Below are 15,615 nucleotides of genomic sequence, written 5' to 3' on the forward strand. Positions count from 1 at the left end.
CTCTACAGACTAACAAATCAAATTGTGACTCTTTGAATGGATAGAATAGTGTCTGGGGTCAGTGTTTGATGTTTGTTCTGACCCCAGAAGGATTTTTCCTAGCTGTCTTATTTCCTAGTTATCTCCTGTTACAGTCTAGGCTGAAGGCTCATGAATCTCATCTTTGAATCTTCTTTCACCAAGTTCATCTTAAAAATAAAACAGCCAGTTATTTTACCAGTAAAATGGCTTTCTTCAGGAATAGTAGAGGAATTGTAGTTACACACCTACAGGTTATGGCAAAACATAGCCAAGTCGGAGAGCAAGGAGAGGAGTGCTCTTTTATGGAGGAAGGGGGAGGTAAGAGGGGCTGTTATATAGAAAGTCCATTGGAGTAAACTGGGAGTTTGAACTGTAGTGGCTTTTTATTGGCTAAGTTGTGTAAGTCTTTCATTGGCTGGGCTGTTGCTGAGCAAGAAGAAAATCTTTCTTCCTCCTCCTTTACCTCCACCTCCTCTTCCTCCTGGGTAATAAAGTATAGGCTTCTTCCTGTTTGAAATGTAAAGTGTGCCTCTTCCAGTTGGTTCTGCAAAGGGCTACAAGGAGTGGTATAGCATGAGAGCTCCCCCTTCTGACTTCCCATCTCCATCTTAAATGGGGTTTATTGTATTCATTTTCATGATCACAGCCTCCATTATTCTTGAGAGCACCCTCAGGTTTAAAACTTCTCCATGTGCAGTTGCAAATGAAGCCAGTTCCTCTGGGAAGAGATCAGCAGCCATCTGTTTTACAGGCTGTTCTTCCCCCTGGCAAAATCTCTGAGTCAGCACTCTGGAGCTGGTGGTTGGGATGGTGGCAAGTGTTTCTTTGAGTGACACTCCTGCTCTTGGAGCTGAGTGCTTGGGTGTGTGTTTTGGGGGTGCAGACAGCATAGAGATGCAAATAGGGAATATGGAAAACAAAGGGCAACTATGGGATTAGATCAGAATTATAAATATCAGGGTAAATATATACACACATATGTAATACACACATCCCTATACATACAGGTTTATTTATTGTCTTTTCTTCTTCTGGGTCTTTTCTAGTTTTGGAACTTCAGTGAGGCAGAAGAACTATGTATTTGTAATAGTTGGGCTAATAATGTGTGGCTGACTTACTTGATATATTTTGCATTAAACCAGAGACAAAAGCTAATTCCTTGCCATAAGGCTGTTTTTGCAAACTGTATTCCCTTATGTGTATAGAAGACCAGATAAAAAGCATGAAATTAATTTTTATTAGAGAGGACAAAAACTATAACCTTTTCCTGATAACTTTTTCAAAGACAACGTGGGTATAGTTTCAAGGTTAAATATAAATTGAATCTTGGAGAAATTGTTAGATTTTTATGGATACAAAATTTTCTTTTTGTGTAGGGCTGGTGATTTGCATGAATCCCAATTTGACATATGCTTTTCACTACACATTAATGAACCATTCACACTATATGTGGCAGAAAGCAGTGGAAAATAGAAAGTAAATGACATTAAAATGGAGTTTTTAATCTGTGGTGGGTATAGATTTGCATTATTGTCCTTGTATGAAAAATGAAGGTTACTGCTTCCTCCCATATGATAAATTTTCACATACCTGAGAGAGGGAGAAAGACAAAGAAAGAAATACACAAAGAGAAGGTATATTAAACCCAGTAAAAAATGTATCCATTTTGTGATATGGTTTATATAAAACAGGTGCTTCAAAATGATATATGATACATAACATTCATAGTATTTCTTAGTTTTATTTCTTTATTTATTTACTTAGCAAGTTGGAAAACAGTTTAATGATCACTCACTAAATCCGTAAGTTCACAGGGATAATCTTTTCCACTACTCTTGCTATCAACATGTTCTTCACTGTAGACTATTAAAAGTCAAAAGCTTCTGGTTGTTTCATCTACTTAAAACTAGATGGAAGAAATGACCTAAGTCATAGCAACTTCATGCTTCAATGTGAAAGTGCCAAAGCTCTCTTGGAAATGTCTTCTTTCTGAAGGCTGCTTTCCTTGTCTGGAAGATGCTTTAAGGCCCATGCAGCTTGCTTCTTCCAGAAGCCAAGAGACCGTTAAATGCCTCAAAATGCCCAAAGAGATCCCAATATGTAGTCAAGGTGAGTTTGAAACAGGCTGCCTGCTTTTTAGATGTGATGAATATTAGAGTTCTGAGAAAAATATTAATACCGTCATGGAATTCTTGGAGGGTTGAGATATTAAAGCACTGGGGCAAGAGTCTCATGCAATAGGAAGAAGTCTGGAACCACTACTTCTTCGTTCAGTATCAGGCCTTTGGAGGCTTTGGTTTGGAAGAAGATAATTTGTGTGTGTGTGTGTGTGTGTGTGTGTGTGTGTGTGCTTTGAGTTAGGGGTTTACCCCTTTAACTTTAACATCTGACAGCCTCCCTCAGATGTTTGGGTTGTTGTAGTGGCATTTTTCTCACTTCTCACACACACACCCAGTGCTTCTTCCACCACATCCTCAATGAAAACCCTGGCAATACCAGACACAGCAATAACAACATCCTGAGACACAGAGGTGCCAGTGACAGACTGGATCAGCCATTCATTCACTCATTCATTCATTCATTTATTTATTTTAAAGATTTTATTCATTTGAGAGAGAGAGAGAGAGAGAGAGAGCATGAGCAGGGAGGAGGGGCAGTAGGAGAGGGAGAAGCAGATTCCCTGATGAGCAAGGAGCCTGTTGTAGGGTGGGGGTAGGGAGGGTGAAGCGGGGCTTGATCCCAGGACCTCTGGATCAGGACTACACCTGAAGGCAGACACTTGTCCACTGAACCACCCAGGTGCCTCTGGATCAGCCTTTTAATGGCTGCCAAGGGGAAAGCTGACCAGTGATACATTTCATAAAGGTTCAACTGCCTCTCAGAAAAAGAAGAAACCAAGATTTCCATCTTTTAAACCTCATCTTAGCTTTTTGCTTCTTTTCTTTGGTACCTGTTTTCATTTTTTTTTTTTTTTTTGGCTGTAGGAGTAGGTGATGATGAGTCTTTCCTTTCAACTGCTGTTAAATCTGAGGTGTCCTGACTGGAGCTCACCTTCCTTGGCCACAGCTTTTTCCTAGTCCCCATTTCTATCCCTATCAGTATACTCCGGGATTCTGTCTGTAAATGTAGCCTTAGGGTCAGGAGCAGGGGTCAGTTCATCTGGCTCCCCTGTCTCTCCACCTTTCTCTGTGGGCAACTCACAGGTATTATCCATAGTGGCAAGAAAGTGAGGGTAGAGGTCACGGGTCTGTCAGATTCTGGAGCTCAGGCCTCGCCTATCCTCTTGATTTTAAGTAAAAATAATCCATGCTAATCATATGGAAAATGTAAACATACCACATTTGTTGCTGAGTTTATTAGTGCTCAGCTATCTCTGCATATCAAAAGAAAAATAATAAGTAACGATAATTGTTTTTAATACTTACCATGTTCATTAGTTGGAGGAATTAATGCTTGTTAACCACATTATGGAAATATTTGGGGCTTGTATTTGGAATAGCAAATTTCTATCCAAAGGAAGACTCCGGGAGCCTATGAAGTATGAGCAAAGAAAAACAAGGTAGTTCAGTAGAAGTATTTCCATCATTAAACCTTTAAAAATGTCAGTCAAAATCGAGTTATTACTTCTGAAACTGGAAAGATACAGTGTGGCAAATTCCCCATAGTACATATTCTAAACTTTGCCATTCAGGTGGAACTATTTGAACACCCACATTTTGTGCTTTACTTCCTTTTCCTGAGTTCATTCCCTTTTATTTCTATTGGTAGCTCTTAGATCAATCCTCCCTGCTTTGAATAATTCACCATCTAAATAAAAGTAACAACATCAAAGCATCGCAGACTTAATACACTCCATTCCAGCTTGGGCTCCCACGGGTTGATCTGAAGGAGCCTGAAGAATTAATCACCCAGGATAAGAGCCTCAAGGTTTTCATACATTTAATGCTCAAGTAAGTCACTTTCAGAAAAAAAAAAAATTCTCTTTCCCTTTTGTTTTTGTGTTTAGTTTTCTAAACACTGTCATTCTGTTTCCACTTCAGCTCCAGATCCCCGGGATGTCTTGGCACCAAACACATGTAAAACAAATAAACACCTTCTTGCACACTCTAACAAGTGTAGCAATTAGTCTCTGAGCACAGCTTGCTCTCCACCACGGCAACTCATTTGGTGCTGGTTGTTATTGTAGGAGAACAACTTTGAATCAGTAACATTTGTTTGATTCTGCAGTTTTCACCCCTGTCTGCATGGTGGCTTCTGTATATCCCTTTCAAATAGCAAGTTCTACGCTTGTATGAAATGAGCTGCCACCCAGCATACAACACTTAACTCCTGTGTGTCACCTTGTCACACTTTCATGGAACTTTCAGCGGCGGGTGATCTTCACTCCATATGGGCTGTAATAACTCCTTGCTGTGGTGTGAATTACAGATGACTTCAGTCTAAGTGTTTTTTCCTTTTTTTTTTTTTGTATGATAGTATTGGCTTAAAATAGTATTAATAATCCTTGGTATATATTTATAAGCAGCCTGCATTCCGAGATACAAAATGTTATTTGTAAGTACCCAAGTGGCATCTTCAGTGGGTAAGTGATAAAACACTTGCTTTCATTTTATGTATGCCACAGAGAGGCTAAATATTTTCTTTGAGTTGGTGCAAAAATTGGAAGGTTGAACATAAAAGTCCTGGTCAATGGCATTATTTGATATATTATCCTACTTTTCTAAATGATTTTATTTCACAAAGGATGGATATTTTTGTGGGGTAGGAGCTAAAGCATGTTAAAATACGTCTTTCGGACAGCTCTGGTGGCTCAGCGGTTTAGCGCTGCCTTTGGCCTGGGGTGTGATCCTGGAGACCTGGGATCGAGTCCCACGTCTGGCTCCCTGCATGGAGCCTGCTTCTCCCTCTGCCTGTGTCTCTGCCTCTCTTTGTGCATCTCATGAATAAATAAATAAAATATTTTTTAAAAAATGTCTTTTATTCTGAAATACAGTGTTGTAAGTTATGGAACAGAGCACACATTTTCATCAGTAATATACAGTGTACCATATTCTCCTGTATAAATGAGTATTACTTGGAAACCAAATCAAATGTTTCTAGCTACAAAAAATTGCTATTGAACTTTGTCTCAGGATACTAACATCTACCTTTTCTCAACATTTTTAGTCAAATTTCCTAGACCTTTTCTTCAGTAATGCAGGGTACATGTGAACAAATAAAAGTAATAAACTCACACTAGGTTCAGGTCCCAGCTCTGTAGCTGTGTGTGACTTTGGATAACTTGAGTAGCCTTTGGGATTCAGTGCATCATCAGTTATACAAAATGGTTAAATTAAGTGGTTTTTTAAAGCCCTTCACAGTTCAAAAATTCACTTTTCATATTCTTACCAAATAATTCTTGCACTTGGAGGATTTGACACATCATACAGAACTCTGCTTGATTTTTCTGTGTAAATTATGATGAAATTGAACTATTTACATCTAATAACTGTTCATTGTAACTCTACTTATGTGCTAGTCATTGTGCTAAAAGCTAGATACAGTGAGTAAAATAAAACACACTTGCTGCCCCACCCTGAGAGAATATGTTCCAGTGTATGACAGATAAGTAAGTAGGAAAATAATTATAGATTGTAGTAGGTGGCAAGAAGGAAATAAAGAAAGAGCTGAGATTGAGAAGAGTGGTTATAGGAAGGAGGTACTTTACATAAAATACTCAGGGATAGCTTTGCAGATTTTGGTTTCTTTAGAAATTTTGGTCACAAGAAAAGTCACACCAAGCACTCTTGCTTATGTAGTACCATCCCTTGGAGAGGAGATAGTAGGGGAGGAATATGAGATGTGTTTTCAGAGAAGGTGAATGGAAGTGTATTGGTGCCTTGTGCTCACTCTGTGTTTTGGACAAGCCTCTTTGTTTATCTGGACTTGTTTCCTTGTCAGTTATGGTGCTTGTAGGAGCACTTACTCATCAAACTGCTGAGAGATACAGAAAATCTCTGCCAACTCTCAAATGAGTGGTCATTTTTTTTTTAACATATCAGTAAGGGAAAGATTTAAAAATCATCAAACACCTTTTCCTCAATTCTTAATTTTAACAAGAAGCAAGAAAAGCCATGAGGTAAACAGGCACAGTGGAAAGGCTGACTGGAATGCAGAAAAGTAGGCTGGTGAATGAAGACAGGTTTGCTATGGTCAAGCAATATCTCCGGTTTTCTTCCTTCTTACCACTATATCCGAATCATGTTCCTTTCCCAGTAGGAGGGATTTTTGCTGTTTCGTTCCATAAATTGTGAATAAGGCTTTTCTTATAATTTCCTTATTGGACTAAGTTAGAGTTTAAGTAGAATGTAATGCTGGGACCTTTCTGTATTAGCATTGCAAGGCCTGTAAATATCACTTATGAAATAGTCATGTAGTGGACAGCCCTTTAATTGGAATGACAGCATAAATTCAGAAACACCTATTTAGAGTATTCATTCCCCAGTGTGAGAATTTATCACAGATACCATCTTTTATGTTTCTTATGTTACAAACTTCATCAAGTTTTCTGAGTTGCTAAACCAGCAAGAGAAGCTTCTTTATTATATGTTTGCAATATAAAGGAGAATCCTATTTTACCCACTTTCTTTAAAATGTTACTATCAAAATGCCAAACCAAGTGTTTAGTGCTGATAGGACTGCGTTTGATAACAGCATTAGCACATCCTTATTGGTTCTGCATATATAGCAAAAGCTACATAGTCCTTTGACAAGGCTTACCCAGTTTAGCCTATGGTATCTCTAGGATGGCTGCATCTATAAATATATGAGCTAGGCGTAGGCTTTTAAAGATGTCGATTAAGAACCACAGCTATATTTGCTTTAGGAAGAGCAGAGTGATTTTTGTTGCCATGTGATACAAAGTTTTAGGAATCTACAAACTTGTGGGAATACATAATAGAGCAAATTATTTCCAAAAAGTTTCCATTTTGGTACATTAAACATTCTCTACCCACACTAGTGTTTCAGAGTGCTTTGTTGTTAGGCAGTGTTCTCTGACTAAGGATGTTTCATGAATAACTATCAATGCTGTGCAGAGAGATTGCATGACAAATATCTGATTTCAAAGATGGCTGGAAATTTTAAAGTCTGCACCCAACAGTTATAGATAGAAGAACTCATTTTACAGGTGGTGGGTTTATCTGGTAGTCTTAGGCGAATGTCCATTATGATAATCATGGTTTATACATTTGCTGTCAATTGTATCATTAGTGATACCTTCCCTCATTCATCCTTGCATTTTATTATCAGCACAATGACTCTATGATACTGTTGTTCTTTCAGCATAGGAGTTTAAAATAGTGATTCAACCAAATACTTTGAGACCTGCAAAAAATATGATTAACATTTTCTAAAGCATCCTTGGGAGGCTTTAACATTTGTTAATTTCCAAAAAGTACATATTACAGATAAAAATCCTAGCTCCATATATTACTATAGAATATCTTTAAAAGACTGGTGAGGAGAAACAAAAGATTAGTCAACCATGTTACTATGTACAAATATTTCTTTGTATCCAAGAATTAATTACTTTTCCAAGATTTCATTTTTTTGACCAATATTTCCCTTCCTAGACAAAAGTTAGGTTTTTATAATTTCTTGGGGTTTTCATGGGAGAGGAAAGGGGATGAAGAGATATTTGAAATAAAACATGTATCAGAACTTTTCTAAGTTTTGAGAATTTTTGACAAAACCAAATATATATATATATATATATATATATATATATATATATATATATACTTACTTATATCTTCTAGTCTTTGTAAAATAAAAAACTAGAAGGGACCATTATTTTGAGATTGTAAGTGGACTGTCTTCAGAGTTTTGAAACTGTAGATGTACATTTGAACTCAACTTTTCAAAAGAGACAAAAAGCTTAATCATCAAACTATTGGTGTTATTGGTGTTCAGCCTTAGGAGATGATCAGAATTTTACATGATTTATCTTTTATTTTCTTATTTTTATTTTTTAAAAAAGATTTTATTTATTTATTCATGGGAGACACACAGAGAGACAGAGAGAGGCAGAGGGAGAAGCAGGCTTCATGCAGGAAGCCCGACGAGGGACTCAATCCCGGGTCCCCAGGATCACACCCTGGGCCGAAGGTTGTGTTAAACCGCTGAGCCACCCAGGCTGCCTGATTTCTCTTTTAAATGGCCTTAAAATAGTTCCTTCAGTCATGATACTTATATTCTATCTATTTGGTTTGGGAAAGGGAGCATGTATATATAGCTCAAGTGAATTTATCTTTTTAAAAAAATTTTATTCCACTGTAGTTAACATAAAGTGTTGTATTAGTTTCAGGTGTACAATATAGTGATTCAACAATTCTATGCATTACTCAGTACTAATTGTGATATTTAATCCCCTTCACCTATTTCATCCATCTCCCACCTTGCTCCCCTCTGGTAACCATCAGTTTGTTTTCTATAGTTAAGAGTCTGTTTTTTAGTTTGTCTCTCTTTCTTTCTGTTTTTTTTTTTTTCCTTTGCTCATTTGTTTTTTCTTAAATTACACATATGAGTGAAATATGGTATTTATCTTTCTCTCACTGGATTATTGTTCTTAGCATTATAGTCTCTAGATCCATCCATATTGTTGCAAATAGCAAGATTTCATTCTTTTTTATGGCTGAGTAATATTCCATTGTATATCACATTTTGTTTTTTTTTTAAAGATTTATTTATTGTTTTAAAGGGAGTGTGCAGGGGGTAGGGGAGAGGGAGAGGGAGAAAGAACTCAAGTAGAACTCCACATTGAGCACTTAGAGCCCGATGCCAGGCTTGATCCCACAACCAGGAAATCACAATTGTAGTCAAAACCAAGAGTCAGATGCTCAATTGACTGCATCACCTAGGCACCTATATTCCACATCTTCTTTATCCATTCATCTGCCAATGGACACTGGATTGGTTCCACAATTTGGCTATTGTAAATAATGCTGCAATAAACATATCGTAAATAATGTGCACATATCTTTCTGAATTAGTTTTTTCATACCCAGTAGTGGAATTACTGGATCATATAGTAATCCTATTTTTAATTTTTTGAGGAATCTATTATGTTTTCTACAGTGGCTGCACCAGTTTGCATTCCCACCACATCCTCCTCAACACTTGTTTCTGTTTTTTATTTTAACCATTCTGACAGGTGTGAGGTGATACCTGATTGTGGTTTTGATTCTCATTCCCCTGATAATAAGCGATGTTGAGCATCTTCCCATGTGTGTGTTGGCCATTTGTATGTCTTCTGGGAAAAATGTCCACTCAAGTTCTCTGCCATTTTTAATCAGCTTATTTTATTTTTTAGTGTTGAGTTGTATAAGTTCTTTATGTATCTTGGATACTAACCCTTTATTAAATATGTCATTTGTAAATATCTTCTATCTAGTAAGTTGTCTTAGTTTTTTTTTTTATATTATTTTTTTTTAAATTTTTTATTTATTTATGATAGTCACAGAGAGAGAGAGGCAGAGACACAGGCAGAGGGAGAAGCAGGCTCCATGCACCGGGAGCCCGACGTGGGATTCGATCCTGGGTCTCCAGGATCGCGCCCTGGGCCAAAGGCAGGCGCTAAACCACTGCGCCACCCAGGGATCCCAGTTTTTTTTTTTTTTTTTTTTGACTGCTTCCTTTGCTGTGCAAAAGTCTTTTCCCTCTAAACCTACTCTGTTGAGGGTTTTTATCATGAATGGATATTGTACTTTGTCAGTTGCTTTTCCTGCATTTATTGAAATGACCATAGGGTTTTTAGCTTTTCTCTTCTTGATGTGACACATCTTGTTCATTGATTTGTGAATATCAAACCATTCTTACATCCCAGGAATAAATCCTACTTGATCATGGTGAGTTCTTTAAATGTGTTTTTAGATTCTGTTTGCCAGTATTTTGTTGAGGATTTTTGCATCTATATACATGAGAGATTTGTTCTGTAGTTCTTCTCTTTTTTCTTGTATTTCTACCTGGTTTTGGTACTAGGATCATGCTGGCCTGATAGTATGAATTTGGAAGCTTTCTTTCCTATTCTTTTTTTTTTTTTTTTTGGAATAGTTTCCTTAACTGTTTGGGAGAATTCTCCTATGAAGCTGTTTGTTCCCAGATTTTGTTTGTCAGGAGTGTTTTGATTATTGATTCAATTTCATTGCTGGTAATCAGTCTGTTCAAATTTCTATTTCTTCCTGGTTCAGTTTTGGGAGGTTATAAAATTCTAAGAATCTATCCATTTCTTCTAGGGTGTCCAATTTGTTGGCATATGATTTTTCATAATATTCTCTTGTAATCATTTGTATTTCTGTGGTGTTGGTTTTTTTTTTTTTTTTGATAAGTCTGGATAAAGATTTATTGATATTTTCAAAGAACCAGCTACTGGTTTCATTGATCTGTTTTATTGGTTGGTTTGTTTTTGTTGTTGTTTTAGTTTGCATTTTCTTTATTTCTGCTCTAATCTTTTTTCATTTTTTTATTTTTTTAATAATAAATTTATTTTTTATTGGTGTTCAATTTGCCAACATTCAGAATAACACCCGTGCTCATCCCGTCAAGTGCCCCCCTCAGTGCCTGCCACCCAGTCACCCCCATCCCCCGCCCTCCTCCCCTTCCACCACCCCTAGTTCGTTTCCCAGAGTTAGGAGTCTTCCATGTTCTGTCTCCCTTTCTGATATTTCCAAAAAGAGCAGATCTGCTCTAATCTTTATTATTTACTTCTTTCTATTGGTTTGGAGTTTTGTTTGTTCTTGGTTTTCTGGCTCTTTTTTGTTATAAGTTTAAGCTATTTATTTAGATTTTTCTTGCTTCATGAAGGAGACCTGTATTGCTATGAATTTCCCTTTTAGAACAGCTTTTGCTGCATCCCAAAGGTTTTGGACTATTGTGTTTTCATTTTCATTTGTCTCCATGTATTTTTTAATTCCTCTTTGATTTCCTGGTATATCCATTCATTGTTTAGTAGCATGTTATTTAACCTCTATGTATTGTGATCTTTCTAGATTTTTTCTTGTAGCTGACTTCTAGTTTCTTAGTGTTGTGGTCAGAAAACATGTATGATATGACTTTAGTCTTTTTTGAATTTGTTGGGACTTATTTTGTGACCTAAGTCAGTCCCTATATGTTGGGACTATTTTTAATTTGTTGGGACTTATTTTGTGGTGATCTATTCTGAAGAATTTTCCATGTGCACCTGAAAAGGATGTGTATTCTTCTGTTTTGGGATGGAATGTTCTGAATATATCTGTTATATCCATCTGTTTCAGTGTGTCATTCAAAGCCATTGTTTTCTTGTTGATTTTCTGTCTGGACGATCTGCCCAATAATGTAAATGGGGTATCAAAGTCCCCTACTATTATTGTATTACTGTTGATTCCTTCATTTACATTTGTTTTTAGCTGTTTTATTTATTTGGGTGCTCCCTTGCTGAGCACGTAAATATTCACAATTATTGTGTCTTGTTGGATTGTTCCCTTTATGATTATATAGAGTCCTTCTTGGTCTCTTGTTACGGTCTTTGTTTTAAAATTTATTTTGTCTGATATAGGTATTGCTACCCTAGCTTGCTTTTCACTTCTATATCCATGATAAATGGTTGTCCATTCCTTCACTTTCAATCTGCCTGTGTCTTTAGATCTGAAATGAATCTCTTATAGGCAGCATATAGATGGGTCTTGCTTTTGTATTCATTCAGGCACCCTATGTCTTTTGATTGGAGCATTCAGTCCATTTAGATTTAAAATAATTACTGATAGGTATGTACTTATTGCCATTTTGTTACTTGTTTGATGATTGTTTTTGTAGTTCTTCTCTGTTCCTTTCTTCTCTTGATCTCTCATAGTGTGCTGACTTTCTTTAGTGATATACTTGTATTCCTTTCTCTTTATTTTTCAAATATTTATTACTGGTTTTTGATTTGTGGTTATTACATTTATATGTAATATCTTATGCATATAGCAGTCTATATTAAGTTGATGGTCACTTAAGTTTGAACCCATTGTTTATTCCTTGCCCCTCCAGGTATATGATATTGTACTTTGTATTCTTTTATTTTGTGAATCCCTTGAATGGTTTTTTATGTATACACTTAATTTTACTACTTTTGCACTTCCTACTTTTCTTACTCCTACTTATGGTCTTTCCTTTCCACTCAAAGAGTCCCCTTTAACGTTTCTTGTGCGGCTAGTTTAATGTCATGAATTCCTTTAACTGTTGTTTGTCTGGGAAATTCTATCTCTCCTATTCTGAAAGCCTTGCTGAGTATTCTTGGCTGTATATTTTTTTTTCTTAAATCATGGCACTCTCTTCTGGCCTGCCATCTTTCTGTTGATAAATTAGCTGATAGCCTTATGGGGTTTCCCTTGTATGTAACTGTTTCCTTTTCTCTTGCTACTTGTAAATTTTTCTCTTTATCATTACTTTTTGCCATTTTAGTTATAATGTATATTAGTGATAACCTCCTTGGTTGATTTTGTTGGGGTCTCTCAGCCTCCTGGACCTGGATTTCTGTTTCCTTGTACAGACTCAGGAAGTTTTTGGCTATTATTTCTTCAAATACATTTTCTGCCCTCTTTGGTCTTTCTTCTCCTCTGGGGTCCCTATAATGCGAATATTCTTATGAATGACAGTATCAGTGAGCTCCCTAAGTCTATTTTCATTTATTATTATTTTTCCCCCTCTTTTATGTAGCCTGATCGCTTTCCATTACTCGATCCTCCAGGTCAATGATCCAATCTTCTGCTTTCTCTTGTCTACTATTTATTCTATCTTGTGTATTTTTAATTTCAGTTACTGAGTTCTTCATCTCTGGTTGGTTCTTCTTAAAGTTTTCTGTCTCTGTTAAGGGCCTTACTGAGATCCTCTAGTCCTTTCTCAAGTCCAGTGAATATCTTTATGATCATTACTTTAAATTCTCTCTCAGGCATATTACTTATATCCATTTCATTTAGATCTCTTGCTGTGATTTTGTCCTTTTCTTCCATTTGGGATTTATTCCTCTGTCTCCTCATTTTATCTAAATCTGTGTCTGTTTCTATGTGGTAGGAAAGTCAGCCATATATTTTGCTATTAAAAGTAGTGGCCCTATGAAGAAGAGGTTGTGTAGTGTTCTGCAGTGCAATGTCTTCTATCCACCAGAATCTGGTGCTTCAGAGGTGTCTTCTGTGTGTGTTGTGTGTGTCCTACTTTTGTGGCTGAGCCACTTTTGCCTTTAGTCCAGTCATCTGGAATGGCTTTCTTTGCCTGTTGTGGGCTGGGTTTATTCCCTGTGTTGTTACTGGGCCAGTCTGGGGCTGTCTTGTTTCTGAGTTGAGTCAGACCACGTGTTTGCCAGAGATGCAGTAGCATTAAACTACAAGGCACTTTCTCTATGTTGTTCCCTGGGAGGCTTTCACTGGTGGGCAGGATCTGCAGTCATACCAGATGTCTGCCTCAGCCCAGTACTGGGGGTGTGGTTAGACTGATGTCTGTGGTTCTCTTCCCCTCTTCTCTGGGCAGGAGTCACATTTGAGTGGTGCTGACCCCTGCTGGGTTGTGCAAGCTCTGTTTTGGAGGGCTCTGGCTAAAGGCATATTAGAAAGGGCAGATCTGCAGAAGAATGCAGAGGCAGGGTGTGCAATTAGCAAGTTAGATGCTATGCTGGTTCCCACAGGTGTTTGTGTGTCTAGGCTGGGGGCAATTGGTGCTTGCCAGCTCCTTTGTTCCTTGTGAATCCTCCCAAAGATCCCTGACCTTCCAGCACAGGCTCTGAGACTAGTACACAAATCTCCTTCCTGTGTACCCCAGATATTTTTCAAACTGCTGCTTCAATGCTGTATCTCCAAGAAGCTGTTTGTTGTGCTGTCTCCAATGCAGGGACTTAGTTTCCCCTCGCTCTACCACCGCTGCTAGATCCCTGCCTGCTGATTTTTAAAGTTCCAAGTGTTAAACCCCACTGATTATAAGAACTTGTAAAATTAGATTCCTCTGGTTTTAAAGCTAAATGTTGTGAGGATTCATCTTTCCTATGCAGGTTCTGTGCCTGGGGTGCTCAGTGTGAGGGTCTTTTTCTCTCCCCTCTCTGTGCCTCTTGTGTCCCTTCCTCCCATGGACAGCCTTGCCATCTGTTTATCTCTTCACTAAATCTCTGCTTCTCCTACCCTCTTCAATGTGGCCTTTTCTCTACATTTAGCTGTGGAGAGTCTGTTCTGCCCATCTTTGGTTCATTTTCTGGGTTATTTACACTGATATGGGTGTTATCTGGTTGTATCTATGGGATGAAGTGAATTAGGATCCTCATACTCTGCCATATTCTTCTGAAGTCTCTCAAATGAATTTTGCCATAAAACCAATTCTATTTTACATTCTGGTACTAGTACATTTTATGAAGGTAACAAAACAAATTGAAACCAATCTTTCAAAAGGATTCATTCCTAAAATCACTTATTATGTAACACTTTCATCTGTATATAAAAAATAATCTGTCTTCTACTTTTCTCAAAGATTTTTTTGAGCAGCTGGTGTGTGTTGTGTGTGTGAAGGTGTACTATATATATTCAAGTGCTGATGCTTCTGCTTGGCCTAACTGGCTTCAAGCCACATCTGTTTACACTGAACTTATGTGTCAAAGGGAATATATACAAAATTTTGAAGTTTAGCCTTTGAGAATGTAAAAAAAACCCTGAATAAGTGAAAAAATTATTTATGTCAGGAGTTATCTGTTGCTAAATGGTCTTCTGAAATTTGCTTTTTTAATTGGCTAATTAGTAATTACTAGCTGAGTTACTGTAATATGCAAGTTATTTATTGTCATATGTCATATTTATGTTATATGCATATCCTTATTTTCATAATTAAAACTAGTTAGAACACCACTGGTGTATGCAGGAGCTGAATCCAGGGCTCCAGAGCTGGCCCCGTCACTGTGGTTGTTCCTCCTGGGGAACAACAGGGGTAAACGACCCCCACTGAGCCCTGCACCAGGCAGGGGGTAGAGCAGCTCCCCTAAGTGCTAACACCTGAAAATCAGCACAACAGGCCCCTCCCCCAGAAGACCAGCTAGATGGACCAGTTCCAGGGCAGGTCAAGGGACTTAAAGTATACAGAAACAGAAGATACTCCCCCGTGTTTTTTTTTTTCTGTTTTTTTTTTGCTTCCCCCACCCCTTTTTTCCCTTTCTTTCTTTTTCTTTCTCTTTTTCTTCTCTTTTTTTCCTTTTTTCTTTTTTTCTTTTTCTCTTTTCTTTCCTCCTTTCTTTTTTCTTTTTTCTTTTTCTCTTTTCTTTCCTTCTTTCTCTCCTCTCTTTTTCTCCTTTTCCCAATACAACTTGTTTTTGGCCACTCTGCACTGAACAAAATGACTAGAAGGAAAACCTCACCTCAAAAGAAAGAATCAGAAACAGTCCTCTCTCCCACAGAGTTACAAAATCTGGATTACAATTCAATATCAGAAAGCCAATTCAAAAGCACTATTATACAGCTACTGGTGGCTCTAGAAAAAAGCATAAAGGACTCAAGAGACTTCATGACTGCAGAATTTAGATCTAATCAGGCAGAAATTAAAAATCAATTGAATGAGATGCAATCCAAACTA

The 15,615-nt window shown here is 37.4% G+C and overlaps 1 pseudogene; it reads right to left on the reverse strand.

Annotated features, from left to right (window-relative positions):
- Positions 1 to 629: 629 nt before the first annotated feature.
- LOC100685452 lies at positions 630 to 3,235 on the reverse strand (annotated as a pseudogene).
- Positions 3,236 to 15,615: the final 12,380 nt, after the last annotated feature.

The sequence above is a fragment of the Canis lupus genome, chromosome 11 (assembly GCF_011100685.1).
Source record: "Canis lupus familiaris isolate Mischka breed German Shepherd chromosome 11, alternate assembly UU_Cfam_GSD_1.0, whole genome shotgun sequence".
Lineage (NCBI taxonomy): Eukaryota > Metazoa > Chordata > Mammalia > Carnivora > Canidae > Canis > Canis lupus.